The sequence below is a fragment of the Stegodyphus dumicola genome, chromosome 9 (assembly GCF_044657685.1).
Source record: "Stegodyphus dumicola isolate Sdum_Otavi_A_Nest chromosome 9, ASM4465768v1".
NCBI lineage: Eukaryota > Metazoa > Arthropoda > Arachnida > Araneae > Eresidae > Stegodyphus > Stegodyphus dumicola.
Window position 1 is genome coordinate 30679585 of NC_140776.1, and position 19799 is coordinate 30699383.

General features: G+C 34.2%; 1 protein-coding gene across 1 annotated transcript in view; it reads right to left on the reverse strand.

Moving 5' to 3' along the window:
- Positions 1–18860, reverse strand: part of LOC118183158 (solute carrier organic anion transporter family member 74D-like) — a 501251-nt gene extending 482391 nt beyond the window's left edge. The window contains exon 1 of the mRNA XM_085823324.1: positions 18448–18860. The gene's annotated coding sequence lies outside the window, so the exon portion shown is untranslated. The remainder of the gene's footprint in view (positions 1–18447) is intronic.
- Positions 18861–19799: the final 939 nt, after the last annotated feature.

Below are 19799 nucleotides of genomic sequence, written 5' to 3' on the forward strand. Positions count from 1 at the left end.
ATAGCTCCAAACAGGAAAGTTGTTCTCTCTTCTCAGGAAACCACCTTATATATCTCCCTGTGTTTACCTTGCGCTGAAATCCCGGGGGGGGAGATTCTTTCACCGATACATAACAAAGTGTCCATCTCATGACCCTGATGAAAAGACTTCTTTTACCTCTTTGTCCACTGGAGTGACCTCAGAGGCTGCAACCGGAATCGTTAACAAAGGCACAGGATTTTACCACTGATATGAAAACTATTGCACTCTGAAAACTCACCCTAGACAAAGAACCTTCGAGTGGAAGATTACGTTATTTAAAATTTAATGTCACTAGGTACCGCTGTTTTTTCACAGTGCGAGACACATACATACATTCATGCAGATTCTCCATTATTTAATTACTTTAAATATAAAGCAGGGCTCTAATATTGGGTGGCAACAATTTGAAAAGTGAAACGCCGTTTATAGTGAACCAACGCAAAATGCCAAAACGAAATTAATAGCCCTTCTGGGCAAATTGCCCGTTCGGCCTAATAACTGAGATAAGTCGCAACAACACTTTAGAACTGTAACAATTTCTGTACTTATAATGATCTAGGGAAGAATGCAAAAATGAATATAAATTATTCCAAGATTAATGCGAATCTGCGTTTTTGAAGGTTCAACTCAAGTAATTCTGAATAATTAGTATTTTAGATAATATTAAATGCTAAATAATACGAAATGCTTCCCAGTCCGAATTTTTTTAGAGGTAACTTTAAAAAAATTTTCGCGGTAAGCACCACAGTACTTGTCTGAGCAATTGATTGCACTCGCTTCAGTCTTAATGCTTCTGGGGAAAACTACAATGAAGCTGTAACGATGACTTAAAAAGAACCGACAGCTGATGCCATCACAGAGAATACAATAGAAGTACGTTTTAAACTTTTTACTACTCAGGTTGACAATAACCATTTGCACGCATGGTTTCCAATTGAACTGCGATTGCTATTTAAGAGATTAGAGAAAACTATCGGATTTGCTGATTCAATAAAGGCATAATTCGTTTAATTTTTATTTAGCTTTCTCAAACGGTAAATCCTATAAATTAGATGTTATTGTACGAGGCATAAGAGTCTCAACTTAGTGATTGATTCACTTTATGAAGGAAAGGAAATGCTGCGATACTTTGTTCATAAACAATTCATTATATAATTACGATCAATGATGTTTTTAGGAAAATGATTTCAACATCAGCATTTCATTATGTACTATATTCTTCTTTATATAAGAAATATTTTTTCTGATTTTTGAAGGTCTTTTCAAAAATAGTGATTGATTTGTATTTTCTACTTTAACGCATGAAAATATTAAAATATAAAGTTAAATGCAGCTACTTCTGAGAACCCATAATTTGAATATTTCAGTGGGCTCCCTACATTCTCAGAATAGACAGATTTGGAGAAAAGATTCGAATTTTTCGTAGTTGATCTGCATACTTAATTTTTTTAATTTATATAATTTTAGTTTAGTTTCATATGGCAAAGGTTACCTGTTTAAGGGAAGGAATGACTCCGTCGAGGTCTTTCTAAGGGAACCTGGGTCGTGTAATGTTACACATGCAGAGAAACACTGAAACGCCCATGCAGCCAGCCTGTTCGCCTGGATTCGAACCCAGGTTAGAACTACCAGTGTTCAGTGATTTTACCGCCCGGCCGCTGGTGGGCTGTTTGGATTTGTATGTAAAGGTGGCATACTAGTGTCGGGTGTTATCTTACGACATACTAACACAGGGTAATTTTATTTTTAAATATAATTTCATTCAGTTTACTAATATGTGTGAGCTGTTTACAAGTAGTGTTCAGTTTCTAAAGTAAACGAATTACAGATTTTTTAATGAAACCAGAATGTTTCTGAAATCTCGAAGAATACTTTTTCAGACAGAATCACATACGGCAATAATCACTTATATCAGAAATCTTTTTTAAATCAAAGCATTCCGTAAGCATTTGTGAGGTTTATCTATTTATTTTTAAGTAACAGTTAATTTTAAGTTGAAAGACTTTACTATTACTTTCTTTTCACCCACGCTTTTCATGCCAAAATGTAAATGAGATAGCAAAAGTCATCCAGGCTAAGGTAGAAAGAAGTGCTATTTAAGCAAGAGTTTCGGAAGTTACTTTTAAAGCGTGTCTGCCTACTCCACGCCACGCTATGCTGTGATTATTAGCGACTTGCGTTAGCAGCGTTGAGTGTTCTAACCATTCGGCTTTATCTCGCCAATTTACGACAAACCAGAGCCCTTCTTGCAAGTTAAAATATTCCGTGAGCCGTTAGGCTAATCTACCACACCTTGAAATTGTTATTGTTACGTATTTCTATTAAGCCAAAAATGCTTTGCTTATTCTAACCTAAGTTGGGTCATTTGTTAATTTTATGTTTGAATAAAAGGGTTTCATACACCCTTCTTTTGATTTCTGTTTTGTTTCACAAGGCTAGAGAATAATTCTTCAATAGTTCTTTTAATGCGTATTTTGTATGTTACCAGAGAGACATAGACTTTACATATTTATAATTTTAATATAAAAGTACGATTATATTATCAAATTGTCAACTAAGAAAATATCATATTATGGCTATAATCCTATATATACAATATTATAAACCAATAAACAGTAAAAGTCAAAAGGTATCTTTGGAAGAAGATCCTATTTGTTTCCAACTCCTGTTAAAAAACACAAAAGCGCTAAATTCGAAACTGATATATTGGTGTGTTCTTAAATGCATTTTTGGGTATGGTCTATAAATAAGGTAATAATGTTTCTAAAAATACGTCTTCAGAATTCATATATCTGTAAACCATTTGCAGGCAAATGATGAAACATTTAAGGTAGTAATTAATACTGATCAAGTGTAAGTCATTACGGTTTTGTTGAAACTCTCAAATATCAAGCTAGGGTTAATTTTTGCTAATTTTCTATTTTATATTGGCATGATTTTCTTCCTTATGTCATGTATTTAATTAGTTTTTGCAAAATAAATTCACACACGTAGGATTTTCCTTCCTGCACCCCCAGATTTAGCGTAACTTTAAAATTTTTATTTAGCGGCATAAATATTATGATTAACTCTATGAAAAGAGCTGAAATTTAAACATCTAAATTTAACATAATTCCGATTAATTAAATTATAACACTAAATTATATTTAAAATTTTTAAACCTGAATATAAAATAATTTGTTTATTCATACTGATCTAATTCGTGCTTCTAAAAGCATTATTCTACAACCGTTTAAACAGCACAGTAAAATTTACTTTAACTAATCATATTCATATATGCTACATGAGTGGTTTCAAACTCAAATCGCATGAGTTGATTTGAGCATGCTGTTCAATATGAAAACAAATGGTGATCCAGCACAATTTTTTAAGCAATTGTTTTAAAAAAATTTAGAAAAACGAAAAATTAAACAAAATTTTAAATTTAATTTTCTAAATATTTGTCAAAACATACATGAATACAAAAATATCTGAAAGCTTTCAGATTTTATATTACGCGTTTTTTAACATTTTGCGTATTGCCTTTACTTATTAAATATCATGTTCTTGGCACTCAAACCATAAAATTCAGTTCAAAAGCAAAATAAAAAAATATTTAAAAGAGCATATCTTTAGAATTTCCGATACACATTCTCGCGCGCAGGAGATAAAAATGTTTTATTTTTTGTAAAGTGTCGTCATTGCTCGCTTTGAAATCCTTGAAGTTGTTAATCAAAAATTCTTTAATGTTTGACAAAATATGAAATAAGTAATAAAACAAATTCAAAATTCAAAATTTGGACTTCCAGATGCCCATATTCGAGTGGAGGACTACGTTATTGAAAATTTGATGTCTCTAGGTACCGTTGTTTTTCACAGTGCGAAAATATACATACATTAATGCAGATTCTTTATTAATTAATTTCTTTAAATATAACACAGGGCTATAATATTTGATGGCAACAATTTGAAAAGTGAACCCACATTTATAGTGGACCAATGCAAAACGCCAAATCAAAATTAATAGGGGGCTTCTGGGCTAATTAAAACCATTGTTGTTTTCCGTTCATTTAATTAACCGTGACAGCGCAAATATTGCATTCAACATTTTATGTTTGTTATGTTACATCGGAGTTGTATCAAATTTTGTACTTCGAATCATTTTCACAGTTTTGAAGTACAAAATTATCAATCAGAAAGTTTATTCAGTCAGAAAGAGTTTATTCAATCAGAAAGAGTGAATTAAGCGCTTCTATTGCGTGAAAATATCATAATGCTATAGCGTGAGAGATTACACTAGTTTCAAAAATTTTTTCTTTAATTTTCAATTTATTTTATATTTGTAATAGAAATCTTTGTAACTTCCAACTATTGTAACATAATACCTAAGCGATATAGAAGATCAATTTACATTTTATACTTACATGCGATGTTAAGGAATATAAATTAACAAAATCAAAAGCATTTGCTGAATTAAACAACAGTTTCAATGAAATTAACACGTTGAGCGCGGTGCCGAATTTGCTGTCCTTTCCGTTCAGCCTGCAGCGAGCTAAGCCGTATTTTTGTTTAGGATGTTTCAATAACTTTCATTAAAACTAAATTTGATCACATTTCATTGAGACTATATTTATTTTTTAACTTTAATACTGTCGGTCCCATGGACCGATGCCAGCCAAACGAAAATTCCAGTGCCGGTCCCTAGGAACCAACGCCGGCCACACGGAAAGTTCACTGCCGGTCCCCAGGGACCGGCGCCACGCTCAACGCGTTAAGAAAGCTTTCTTCTTACACATATAAAATCCAGTCCTTTGAAACAGAGGCCAAAATGAAAAACGGTTACAAAAACAAACATGCTTTCATTCTAACCTTTGGGTAAAAAAGAATATACATTCCCAGAATATCAAGTTTAATAATTTTGTAGAGTCATTAGGATTTCTGAGTCAGAAGACATGAAATGTCCTCGCCGGAACTCGAGCCTAGACCTCTCAAATACGGATCGAGTGTGCTAACCATTAATGCACGCTGGAAGGAAGGAGAAAATACTGCAGAATGTCAAAAATTTTACGAATTTTATATATTCCTCCTTTTAAAGGGCGACTGGAAATTAGGGTTCCCAGTCACCAAATCCTGGTGGGGAAGAATCATTAATCACCACTTTTTACTTTGTGCGCCTTTGTAGACTCTATAAGGTTATTTTTTTAAAGTAGCACTAGTGAAAAATATGCAATGCTCTCACCGGGAGCATATTTCACAAGTGCACATCTATATAGCCACTGAGAGAGCGGCTTCTAGGATGGACCAGTAATATTCAGTAATATTTCTATCATGTCAAATAACCTTAGGAGCCCCTTAATCAAGATGGTTGAAAACATTTTGCCGCGCAATTTCCTAAGCAAAATAATTAAAGCGTCGTCGATTTTTCTGAAAATTTTCATTCTGAAGTTAGATCAAATATAAGCAATTGTGAATATTTCACTACCTGGTTGAAAGAAATACAAACACATGTTGCCGCAAAACTCCGCAAGACTTGGAATGACGAATCTCGGTTTTTGTTTTCAAGGAACTACATCTGTCAGCATGCTTCATATTGTAAAGTAAAGGTATGTACTTAAATTTCTGTAACAGTTACGTAACATTTTATATTTAAGGATAATTGACTGCAAAATGGTAATTCTAATTATTATTTAAAGTTTGTTTCACTTACAACAATTAATTCAGATGAAAAAACATATATTCCTATACATTTGGAACAAAACTTGTCTCACAATTTTCAAATACAATGAGAGAGAGTAATTTAAAAATTCTTAATAAAATTATGCAATTTCTTCTTCTTCTTCTTATTATTATTATATCTGTATTTTACATCTGCGTGAAGAAAAATCGTTTAATCTAGAATCATTTAATTATTCAGGCTTAAATATACCACTTAAAATATTATGAATGCTAATTCAGAACTCAAACAACAAAAATCAGCTTTATATTTTCAAATTTTGACAGGACTAGTTTCGACGGTTTTACCGAACCAGCATCCTCAGCTGCAAAAGCGCAAATGAAAAAAAATCTTATCTTAATTATGAATGCTTGTGTCATTATTATGTTATTTTGCAGATAGAGAAGCTATTAAAAGAAATAAAATGCAACAAATAAAAAAAAAATAAATGCAAATTTAAAATGTTACTAATATTTAAGCAGAATTATAGCTATACTAAAAATACGATCATTTTGTAAATAGAATTTTATTTTAATTAGAATTACTCATAGTCCATCATAATTAGTTTGATGTTGTGAATACTATGTAGAACTGAAAAGAATTTGAGATACATATCCACAGATCAAAATATGGTTTGTGCCTTTTAGGAATTTCATTCGTGGTGCTACAGTTGCATACTGTTATTTAAAACTTGACTTTTATAAGTAAAGTTCTCGTCTATTAAGTTCTATTAAACGATTTTAATTGAACATTAAACTACCTTTCAAAACGGTACATATTATATATATATATATATATATATATATATACATGCATCTTAAAAATTATGCTGCCGAGACTGAGAACTATAGTCTAACTTATTTTCAGATTACTAAGGTAAAAATTGCGATATTAAGTGCGCCATTAATATTCATTTGCATTCCTATACATTTAGTGTGTTAAATTTCACATTTAATAACTGTTCACTCTTCAATGCATTGTCTGCACAAGAAATACTCTTCAAACAGAATGAATTTATCTTATTCACAAAGAATGTATTTAGGTTATTTATATATAACTTTTAATGTTGCAATAGATATAATCAGATTATACGCAATATATATTTTGAATCTTACACTTTCAAAATCAAAAGAATGCAAACACTGAAATAAGAAAATATTAGATTCATTAATTCTAGTCCTTCTTAGCTCAATAAGAAAATTATACATTTGAATTCTCTTGATCCACAGGTGTTAGTAAATGCATAATATTCCAGGCTAATTGCAGCTTGAGTCATTTTTTCGATGTAAAGAGCGATAATATGCCGCGAGCATCTATCCGAATATCAATACATGATAAAAATCGCGAAAGTGAAATGTCAGCGATTACATAAACTCATGAAGCGGTTACAACCGAAAACATCGCGGCAAAAACATCGCGGACAAAAACGTCGCGGAGAAAACAACACAAGGCGAAAACGTCGTAATACAAAACATCGTGAGAGAAAACATCGCAAAGAGAAAACATCGCAAAGAGAAAACATCGCAGTTCTAAACCATCGTGGTACAAAACATAGTCGTCGAAAATAAAGCGGTTCAAAAACTTTGCAGTTTAAACATATGGCCGTCAAAAATATCGTGGTAAAAAATAAAGTATCTGCAAATCATCGCATGACGATAACATCGCAGACATGCGTTTTTCAGGCTGTAACTGTAAATGGATATTCCCATAATGATTTGTGAGAGTAAGATCGAAAGAAGGATAATTTTGACTTTCATATTTTTTATTAGCTAATAAATTTTTGCTGAGAAAATAAAAAGGAAACTTAAGCATAGAAAATTAATGCAAGTTATAGCACTTAATAGAATTTTAAAACGACATAGTTAACTAACAAAGGTCATTAATAAATAATTTTTTATAAAGTTTTTACTGGTAATTTTTCACGAAAAGTATAATCTATAAGTTGCATTTAATTTTCTATGCTTAAGTTGGTTTCTTACTTTTTCAGCAAAAATTTATTAGTTAATAAAATTTGAAAGTAAAAATTATCCCTCTTTACATCTTAGGCTCACGAATCATTATGGAAATATCCATTTACAATTATTAAAACTTGAAAAAAGCATTTCTGCGATGTTATCGTCATGCGATGATTTGTAGATACTTTCTTGTTTACCACGATATTTTTCACGACGATGTTTTAAAACTGCAAAGTTTTTGAACCGCTTTATTTTTTACGATTTGTGTTGTACCACGATGTTTTCTCTTTGCGATGTTTTCTTCCACGATATTTTGTAGCACGACGTTTTCGCCTTGCGTTGTTTTTTCCGCGACGTTATCGGCGGATACCCACTACGAGAATTTCTACTATTACGCCATACATTTGTAATTGCCAAACAAGGGTAAATTAAAACGTAAACAACATATGCTCTTATGCTTAAAGATTCACCGTCACAAGAGTAATAGGAGCTCATTGGTCCATTTTCGAAACACCTCCCTCAATGGCTACGCTGATGTGCATTTGTGAATTATGATCACCGGGACTCGAACCTGAACCTCTCGAATACGCGCCGCGTGTGCTATCGTTACACCGCGAAGGCAGAAAGGGGGAGAAAATACCTGTTAAAGGGCGACTGGGGATTAGGGGACTCAGTCGCCAAATCTGGGTGGTGAAGAATCATCATGCACCACCTTTTAGTTCGAGCGCCCCTTGTGGAAACATTAATTTATTTTGAACAGGAAACATGACAAATGATTAATGCCCTCGCCGGGACTCGAACCTGGACCTCTCGAATAAGCGCCGAGTGTGCTAACCCTTACACCACGAAAGACGGAAAAAATACCTTATATGTTCTAAATGATGATTTCCCATCTGAGAAAGTAGTTAATTCAGAAAAAAAAATGAAAGTGAATAATATACGACTGTCAACACCAATGTATTCTGAATACTGAAATGGAATTATAAAATTTTATACAAACTAATTTTAATACTGTCAACGTACTTGGAACTTGAGTAAACATTCATAAGTTGCATAACCTTGTAAAACGTAAGGAAATATCGTTAATCATATTTAGAAATACCAGAGAAAATAGTTTATATGATGCCTAACTAGCGGAAAAATTATAAATATAGGTTTTACTCTTACATGCGAATAAAATGGAAATTTCAGACGATTAGTCTGTACTACTGGCCAATGACAACTGACGATAATGATGCAGAAAAGCCATTAAAACTCAATAATCTATCCGTCTGAAAGGTTTTTATAGAAGTTTTAAAAAAAGACTGTCCATCATAAGCCGTTTATGCATTACATAATCGTTTTAACCATCTTAATATATTCGAATAAATTTTTATTTTTTAAAGCACTAAAATCAGTGTCTGTGCTATAATACACAGCTACCAAGTGTTCAGAATATATTTAATGTTAATCAATTAGAATATATCTTTACTATTATCTTATGTATAATATATGAGTTTCAGAAAAGTTATAACGGAAAACGAAAATATATTTCATGAAGACATCACATTTTTGATAGATTTCATTTGAAGGAATGATCACTTGTTTGGGAGATAATAAAAGAGAAAGATTTATATCTTTGTGTAATAAAGATATAAAGCTACACACACACACACTGAACAATAATTGAGCCCCCTATAAAATGAAATATTTCATCTGAATGGAACGTGAGTATTTAGTGAATAGTCAGAATTTGTAATCAAATGTTTATACGTTCATTTTAGGCCTTAAACACATGCATTTTAGAAGAAAATGGAGAAATCGGAAAGTTTTATGCAACAGTTAAATTTCACAAAATATCCGTTAACATATACACACATTTCATACTTCAAAGTACAGACACTGTTTGTGTATTTGTTAGACGACTTTGCTTTGCTATAAAAAATTGCTTGGAAAAGTTTTTTTTTAAACTCTGCGACTTTATTTTCGAAAGTGTAAATTATAGTCTGCTGCTTGACAATTTTATTCGAAGGAAAAACGTATTCGTATTTAGTTATTAAAAATTCTATGAAAGCCATGATTTTTCGGTATCTAAAGTAACGATAGATAATATTGTCAATAAAAAAGGAAAAAAAAGTCAGAGTTTGGCTTAGAGGAGAAAAATTGTTCAAAATATATAAAGTCTCACAAAAGTGTTAGCACATTTTAAGAATTTTCAGAAAGATATTTATGATCTGTTGTATTTCATTTACGATCATTATCATCAGCCGTACTTAATTTATGATCTATTGTACTTCTTCATTTTTAACGTCGTCATCTCCCACTTAATTTCTGTATCTTAAATAATTTTCATTTGCCAGCTAGATATTTATGATCTGTTGTATTTCATTCATGATCATTATCATCAGCTGTACTTCATTTATGATTTGCTGTAGTTCTTCATATTTAACGTCGTCATCTCCCACTTATTTTTTGTGTCTTAAATACTGGATCCACAACTGAGAAGTATCAGATATGGAAAGTCTCTCAAATCATAAATACATTGACTGCAATATCACAGTTAATGCTACCATCCAAATCTATAAACGTTACAAGCTTCCCGGCGGTAAAATACGCCATTCGCAAGCACTCTTATATTGTCTTCTCAAGACAGAGCTCACAGCCCTCCATAACTGCACAACTGCTTTACAGTTAGATGACTTCACTACACACCTGACAAAGGAACTACAGCACTGTTGCGACTTAACTCTACCCACTCGCACAGTAAAAAAACTTCAAGGTATCAGCTGGTGGACTAAGGACCTTCTAAAGCAACGGCAGAAATGCCGGGTCTTGAGACGCCGCATCACTAAGCAACAACCCCAGAAGAGAAATCTCACTATCTAACCATCTACAGGAAGGAGCGCGCCGACTACAAAAGAAGGATCCTCACGGCCAAAACAAAAACCTGGAGAAACTTCTGATTCGCTAACAAAGACCCCTTACGAAATCCTCCACAAGATTTCGATAAATTGAGTCTTCCAGCAAACCAGCTGTACCTTCAACAGCCATCTGCAGACCCAGACTCACACCAACATCAAACTCCCCCAAATCCAGAGCAAATTTCAGCGCAAACACGGTTGCCATCACACTGGACACCAGTGTCCCGACAGACGACCCACTAGCAGACACTCCTCATCAGAGAAGAATCCAAGAAGATGCAACAACTCCGACTTCCGCTGACGACATTCACTTCTGATATGAAAAGCACTACAAGAAATAGCACAAATTTTCCGAATCCTATCCAGAAAGAAAGCACCAGGACTAGATGGGCTAGACTATAATATCCTTAGAATTGCTCACAGATATCCTCCAACCTTCTTTTATCAGTACATTAACAAACTTTACAAAGCATTTAAAGTTGGCCAATTGGTCTCTTTCTCCAAAAAGTTCAAAGACGCTACAAATCCTCACTCTCTACGTCCCATCTGCCTCCTCCCCGCAATTGGCAAAATTTACGAAACATTCTTGTACAACGGCTCAAGTACAGAACCACCTTCAAGTACAGAACATCATAAGCAATAATCAATATGGATTTCGTCCTGGACTATCAACTCTTCATGCACTCAATGAAATTCGCCAAGTCATCCATCACAACAGAATCCATCATCTCCACACGGCTTTCATTTTTCTGGACTTTTAGAGTGCATTTGACACGCTCTGGTGGCCAGCGATCAAAAAAGCTGTCAGGACCGCACTTTGTTCCCAGAATATCTACTTTACTTTTTGCAGCTCCCTCCAAGACAGATCCTCATTGTTCCACATAACAGCGGTACTACAGTAAAGGTACAAGAGAGAGATTGCCCTCAAGGCTCGTGCGCCGGGCTTGTTCTGTGGAACCTTACCTTTAACAGCATCCTAGCAGCTAACTGGCCGCAACACACCCAACTGATCGCATACGCCGACGAAGTTGCATTCCTGTGTAAATGGAAAACAAGACATGACATTGAACAAAGAGACACAGATATCTGTCATCAATTCAGTTCTCTCTGACAAGTCACCAAACTCACCACCTCTTCAGGAAAGTGCACAGCTCTATTAATACCAAAGGCCGGCACCAACCCCACTCGCCGGCCCTGCATCAGACTTAAAGGCTGTAGTCTCAAATTCAATAACACCCTAAAATTTCTCGACGTCATCTGGGACCGTGGTTTAACTTGGATCTCCCATCTCCAACATCTACGCAGAAAAACAAATGCAATAGCTCTAAAATCAAGGCAATTTCAATCCACCAATTGGGTACAAAACCGGTACATTACCAAAATATTTTATCAAACAGTAGTCGAACGCATCGTTCTTTACGCTGCAGACATCTGGTCCACACCCCTGCAAGGACGCAAACAAAAGCAACTTCAGATTATACAACGTCCCTTCGCCCTCATGATGTGCAAGGGCCAACGCACTACAAATGTTGCTCCTGTCTTTGCAGGCATTTCACCTCTACACTTGCGAGGAGCAAGAGAGCGCGCTTACAAGAATTCTACAACTCCACAAGGATGAAATTTCCACGGTACTACCTACAGCCCTGCGACGTATGAATGCCCTAGCACAGCTCCTCACTTACATCCTGGTCGCAAAGGAATCGGCATGCATATCACTGTTTCTACCAGCCAACCTCTCATGATCCCCGCAAATGCCTACACATATTACACAGATGGATCCGAAACAGAAAATGGGGTCAGCAGCGCTTACGTATTCTATCACCACAGCCAAAAGATTTCAGATGGAAAGGCCAACTCCACCAACATAATAGTGTATTCCAAGCCGAAGCACTAGCCATCCACAAAGCACTAAAACAAGCTACAAGAATCACACAGCATTCCATTTACATCTGCTCCGACAGCCACTGTCCATGCCATCCTGAAATACCGCCACACATCACTTGCAATTACGGGCATACAAAGTCAACTTTATCACAGCAGATATAACAGCATTCAACTAACCTGAGTCAATGCGCACGTGGGCACAGAGGGCAACGAGGCTGCAGACGTCCTGGCAAAGGAAGCTGCCAACGGAACCGATGCCCACCAGAGAACATCCCAGCTCCGCTGTCTCATCTAAAATCAATATTGTATCAAGCAGTCCTCAGAGAGTGGCAGCATGAATGGAACACGAGTGAAACAGGTCACCGTACCTATATCTTCCTTCCAAAAGTGTCAACGGCCCGTCTCATTGCAACCCCACAACTCACAAGATGCAACCCCACAACTCACAACACTGGACGCGGCCCTTCCCTCCATATTACTTCAGACACCATATCTCCAACACGGACACCTGCACCTGCGGCGGAGAAGGAGCACCCGATCATTACATCTTTCACAGCCCACTGACAATCTTAACTCATATTAAGCATCCTAAAACAATAACTGAAGCCTTCCAGCGCTAAGCCAACAATAACACAAATCTGCAAACCCATCGATGCATTAACCTCCATGGACCAAGATGTGTGCCAGCCATACTAAACCCTCGCAACTATGTGAACTGTGCTACTGTGCAAACTATGATCTGTGTTTACCGAAACCACGAACTGTGCAAATGCGCAAACTGCGAAACTGCAAAGTATGTAAATGTGCATCCTCCCTGTACTACAGTTGCCGCTATTTGCTTCAGTAGAACCGCAGCCAACTGCACCCTCCTGTTTCTTATGTCAAAATTCTCGCAACAATCTGTGTACTGCGAGCTTATAAGCGCACGTTCGCAAACAGAGACCTCAAGCAAATGTAAACTATGTGCAAATTATGAACAACATGCGCAAACAGCGAATTATTTGCGACTATACACATGTGCAAACTGTTTACCTATGTGAACTACGCAACCGTGAACAACCGTGCACATAAGTGCAAACGTTTATGTAATCTATGCCCTACGAACTCCTAGCAAAGTACTCAACTTATTGTGCACCACAAACCAGTTGAGGTCATTATCCCAGCAGTTTAGCTTAACACATTTCTTAATTATATTTCTTTGCATGTTTTAATTTTTGCTCTTGCCTTTATTTTAAAATTCTGCAACATTTTTGTTTCCTTGCCATTTCTGTTCAGTCAAAGTCTTTCCAAATCTGTAAAACAAAACACGAGCGCCCTTGTTTGCCATGTACAACCTTTTTCATGTCTCAATAAACTCCCGACGCAGCCTCTTGGGACTCCAGGGAGTTGTTGCTGCTAGATAGGGGATGGCGTGGAATATACGTCTGTTTAACTATGTTAGACACCAGGCGTCCCCGTCCTCCGTTACCTGTAACCTGTGTCTTAAATATTTTTCAGTTGCCAGCTAGATATTTATAATCTGTTGTGTTTCTTCATTTTTTCCATTGTCATCTTTCACTTTAATAAACATAACTGCTTTCTTAGTTATGAACTTTTCGAATTTATGAATATTATTAATGTTTCGTCTGAATTTGTAAAATTCAGAATCCATTGTATTTGGCGATCCAAAATTTATTGCTCACTGCTTTTGAACAAACATATTTTCTTGTGTAATTTAATCCAATTCAAAGTGTATTTGATTGGGTAATGTCTCTTCTTCACACGTACTATTTCATATTAGTTTAGAAAAAAGGTCTGAAAGCCTTCAGATTTTATATTACGTCCAAAGGGGCGTTTTTTTAAAGTTTCGTTTGTTACCTTCCAAATTTCGTTTGTAAATTCCAAATCCGGGCTTCCAAGTGAAAATGTTCGCGTGGAGGATTAAGTTATTCAAAATTTGATAGCTCTAGGCTACATAAACGGCTACCGTCGTTTTTTCACAGTGCGAGAAATATATATTCATATAGATTTTTCATTATTTAATTTCTTTAAATATAATACAGGGCAACAATATTTGGTGGCAAAAATTTAGAAAGTGATTCGCGGTTTATAGTGAAACGCTACAAAATGCCGCTTCCAGACAAATAACCCTTCTGGGCTATCTTAGTGATTTAGGCATAAAAAACGTTAGCTTCGTTTTAATCTCGCTTTCCCTTGATATTAAATACAAGCATTTTTATTCGATACTGACTATACAACGCAAAAGAATAATTCCTTTTACTACTACCTAACGTTTTATTCATTTAAAATTAAAAATAATAGTTTCCTTGCTGAATTTATGAAAATGTAATTACACTCGGTTTATCTTTTTAGAAATAAATCTTTTATTTTTAATAAAATTCAAAAATTCTTAAAGTAAAAATACTATTGAATTTTTGCTAAACTGCTTAGTTAAAAAAAGATTTAATTGCAGGTAAGTAGGACCTTTTGCTCGGATTACCTTTCACAAAACCCTAAGAAGATTTATTGCGAAACTCTGTTCAGAAACACCGCTATTTGTATTTTAATTTAAGGACTTCAGCTTCATTTTGCATTTAATCTTATCCGACTACTTTAAAAGTACTGAAAATAATACACTAAAAAGTATTACAGCACATAAGCCAGTCTTAATACTCCACAATGCGTTAATCACATAATGGTACTCCAGTGAGTTATGAAATGTTTTGGAAAGATGGAACTGAAAGTTTGCGCTGAAAAACGAAGTTGAGAAATAAAACAACAAAACAAAAAGACTATTTTTATGGTAGTTTCTTTGAAATTTTTTAAAATTTCTTAATAGAGATATCCATATATAATTAAATTTTTCCATTTTATTAACCTAAAACATTTGTATTTAGTCCGAAGAGGCTTTGTCCCTGAGGGACTATTGTTTTCGGTTTGCGATTTTACGTCGAATCACTCTGAATGCCTGTTTCCCTTTTCAAACTGTTGCCACCAAATATTATCGCCATGTATTTGAAGAAATTAAATAATGAAGAATCTGCATAACTGTATGTATGTTTCTCGCATTGTAATAAAACAACGGTACCTAGAGCCCTCCAATTTTGAATGACGTAATCCCACTGCGAATTATGGGCATCTGGAAAACCAAATTTGAAAGTTGGAATTTGTTTTATTATCGATTTCATATTTTGTAAAACTTTAACGAATTTTTCATTAAGAAATTCAAGGGTTTGAAAGCTTGCAATGGCAACATTGTACAGAAAAACATTTTTATCTCCAGCGCACGAGACTGTGTATAGGAAATTCTAAAGATATGCTCAATTTAAAATTTTGCGATGTTTCCCTTGAACTGAATTTTATGTGTGAATATTTAAGGGCGAAGAACATATTTTATAAATAAAAGTAACAAAAATGTTAAAAAAACGCCCCTTTGTTAAAATTTGAAACCTTTCAGATTTTTTTATTAAATTTTTCAAGTCTTTTACAAAATTCATGAAAAAATCATAATTATTTTCTTTTATGAAATTAATATTCATTGTTTTTATAATTTTCTCTGGGCCGAATTTCACTCTGAGAAAGAAAATTTGTTAAATAAAAAATGAATTTCTTCGCTTGTAACTGGTTAAATCTGAAAATAAGAGTTAACTCGTAAATAATTAGAAGTAATTAGGTTAAATTTTAAAATCTGATGTACTAATCACATCATATTTTAAATTAAGTAATTTTGTGATTTATGTATTTGAAATACAGACGGTGTTAGCACAATTTTTAGACGATTTTAATTGCATTTACAGAAATATTTTACCTAATTTTTTATTATTTTTTTTTAAAAAAACCTTCTGCTTGATAACTTTTATTCTTCCCTATCTTTCTACGCCGTGATTTCCAAGACAATAAATCCTTTTGTAGTATCGGAACAGGTATTTTATCCTATTCCCCTTGAAAGCTTTCTCTAGGAGGGCTGTTGGTCTACGTTAAGTCAATCCCATTATAACCCCTTTAAGTATGCCTTGGGTGGAAACTTTGTAGAAAAACTCGATGTACATCGAAAAGAGATAATTTTAAATAAAGATAAATTTCCCTAACTTTAAATTTCAAGTTGGCAAACTCCTCTTAAATCTATTATTATCCCAATTAATTCGCAAATTTTGAGAATTCTGTTGCAGTTTCAGTTTCAAATTTGTGGCTGATAAAATCTTCGAAGAATGATTTTCGAGGGTATCGAGGTTTTCGAGGGTTTCGAGGACCCGTGCCCCGTCGAAATGCAAAGAGATTTTCGATGGAATTAAGGCCAGTTTAAAGCTGGATTTAACTTAGCTTAAACATGTGGAACGTGTATACGAGCCAGTTTCCCTTAGAAAGTCCTCCACGAAGGCATCCATCCACTTAGGCAAATAGTCCTAGTGTGCTTTGCCGTAATCACAATAAAACAACCAAACCACTTAGCTTAAAGCTGACGTAATCTCCTAAATCTGCAGTTGATGCTAATTAAACGGATTTCTTTCCATAAATTATCAAAATAAAGTATAAATGTGTTTCGTTTGAAAATTTTCTTTGGCATTTTACACAATGTTTACTTCGTATAAGTTTCCTTTTCTTAAATGACATATTTTTCAATGATAGATTACTTCTGTAATCACTCATATGGAAAAAAAATAAACAATTCTTATAAAATCTAGCAATGTTTGTTAAAATACCGGTGATTAATAAACTATAAATTTATCTTTAGTTAATAAGAAAGCTGAGGTTTACTTGTAAACCAGGCAAAATTTTAAAAGAAAGTACGTGAGGATTTTTCTTCTAACATATCAAAGGATATTAAATTAAATTATTACTTTTTCTTAGCTTCTATTTCTTTCTTTGCATAAAACATAAATTCTAAAATTTATTCTGGACATGTAATATCAATGTAATATTTTGATTTTCTTATATTAACTAAGTAATTTTTTACTGTTGTGTTAGGAATCGTTCGTAGATCTGAAAAAAAAAGTTAATTGGAAGAAAAAAAACGAAGAATTTAGGAATATAATTGTCATTAAGATACAGAGAAAAAAATTAATCCTGCTTCTAGAGAAAAATTTATTTTTTCAAAAAAACGATAATACTATGTATGAGTACAAAACAACCCCCCTTCCCTCGGAAAAAAGAACCATGTTTCATTCTTTGCAGCTGATTAAAATTTCAGAAAAGTAATTTTTCTCATTTGCTGTAACGACTTTGCTCTCGTTGAAAAATTCTTTTGCACTAAGAGATTTAAGTATTGCAATTTTAAAAATATGCAATTAAATCTTTTATCATGGATAATTTTTTATTCGAAGTGATTTTTCTTTTATTTCTCTAAGAAAATCCGATAATTTAAGATGCAGAAATAGAACAAACATCTTTTTGTGGCCAGTAAAATAAAACATAAAAAAAGTAAATTATACATTTCTGATCGATGTTTTACTTTAAGAACTAAAATAATTAATTAATCGAAAAATAATTTAAGTCTTTTCGTAACAATAACATCAAGATTAACGAATTTTAAAAGAAATAATAATAATTCTCATTTTTTATGTGATAAATTCTCTCATTAAATCGGTTGAAATGCTTTGACAATTTTAATGTCTTATTCAATTAGCCCTGAATTGAGAGAGGAGGAAGCTAAGAGAAAGGAATTTGGTACGACACAGAAAAGAAGGTGAGTTAAAATGCGAAATATATTATTCTAAAAATTCGAAAGGATTTTTAAAATTTAAATGACACTTTACATTGAGAAAGAAAAATTGGTAAACAGCATGTAATTAAATTTTTGGTGAAGATATTTTGTATTAAATAATCGTAGCAATAATTTAATTACAAATTTTAGATAAATTAAATTGGGAGACGAAAGAATTTTAATCATATAGCTTGAGTATCATATCCGGATTTAAATAGGAACGCCAGTGTTTCCTGTAAACATTTATAACAGCTAAGAGTTCGTTTTATGCTCTACTGCAATACCACCAAGTACACAAATACAAAATAAACTAACCTTTTTTTCTGTCAAATGGAAAAGCTTGTCAACGATCTGGTGATCGAATTTCGAACCATTCATTCACAAAGAAGTCAAAACATTGCTCACTTTCCTTAAGAAATAGTACATGCAGAAAGGTCCGGTACGTTCTTATCAAAATAAACGAACAGAGAATTCTGTTAAATAAACAGAAAGTAAGGTGTCTAGTCCGATAACAGATTTTTTTTCCAACAGCGAGAATCCATCTATTCAAAAGACGAAACTTTCTCCGGAACGAAACTGTAACGAATCCTTCGCTGACACCGTTTTATATGCAGCCGTAAGTAGTGCTGAAGGCGCCAAAGCAGAGACTCCAAAACATTACCTCGACCTTGGACGCAGTTGGCAGTGAAAAGCGACGCGTGCTTTGGCCGTGACACCAAACCAGCCAGAAAATAATATCAAGTTTACCTGGCTGACAGCTCGCGCGGTTTGTATTATTTACTCCGTGCACCATGCAGTCTGAAGGAGAAGCGAGCGTTCAAACTACTTCGGTTCGCTTCGAATATTCCTTTCTCTCAAATAACATGGCGGATAATAATCAGCTCATGCGGAACAGCGGGTTATGTTTTGGACATTCGATGACAAGCTCGGGACCGTCGAAAGGGGAGTGAACGCGCAAACTGTCACACGTTTATTTTGGCATTCATTCAAAGATGATTTTTGAGAAAAGCATGTACCGCCAGAGTTTAGTTGGTTGTACGAAGATTAAGCCAATGGGATAGCAGATATCGACCGGGGTTTACGCTCTGCAGTGGCGCTAGTGTACTACTGACATTGAATTTCTACTCTTATATGTCTTATTTATTATTTTGTTCGAGAACTGCAGGCTCGCATTTGTGGGACAAGAGAAGAAACGGTTTCTCTTTTCTTGATCGTCACGTGTGAAACCTGTCACCACACCTTGTTCCGGAAAGTTTAAATGATCCTTGGTTTCACGCGATGCTGGGTGGCGTTTGATGAGTGTTAAAAAATTTTATCAACTTTGTACTATTAAAATTTTTTGATCATTAAATAGATAAGTGAAAGTTCACTTACCTTCTAAATAGGGCTGCCCTGAACTGCCTGCTTTTCCTTCTTGTAGGTATCCGTCTCTATGATGAACTTCGATTCACTTCGAAACACAGCTATAAACTTTTTAAGAAATTTTAATTCGTATGAAAGATATCTACAAAATATTTACAAGTTATAATGATTACAAGCATAATTTATACGGAGACGGTCTATCGTTATACATCTGTTAGACGCGTCAGCCGTTCAACTGACTACTTTTAGTCTCTTTCGCCAGAGGGCGTCCGTGGAAGTCCGTGGAAGTAAAGTTCTAGTAAACA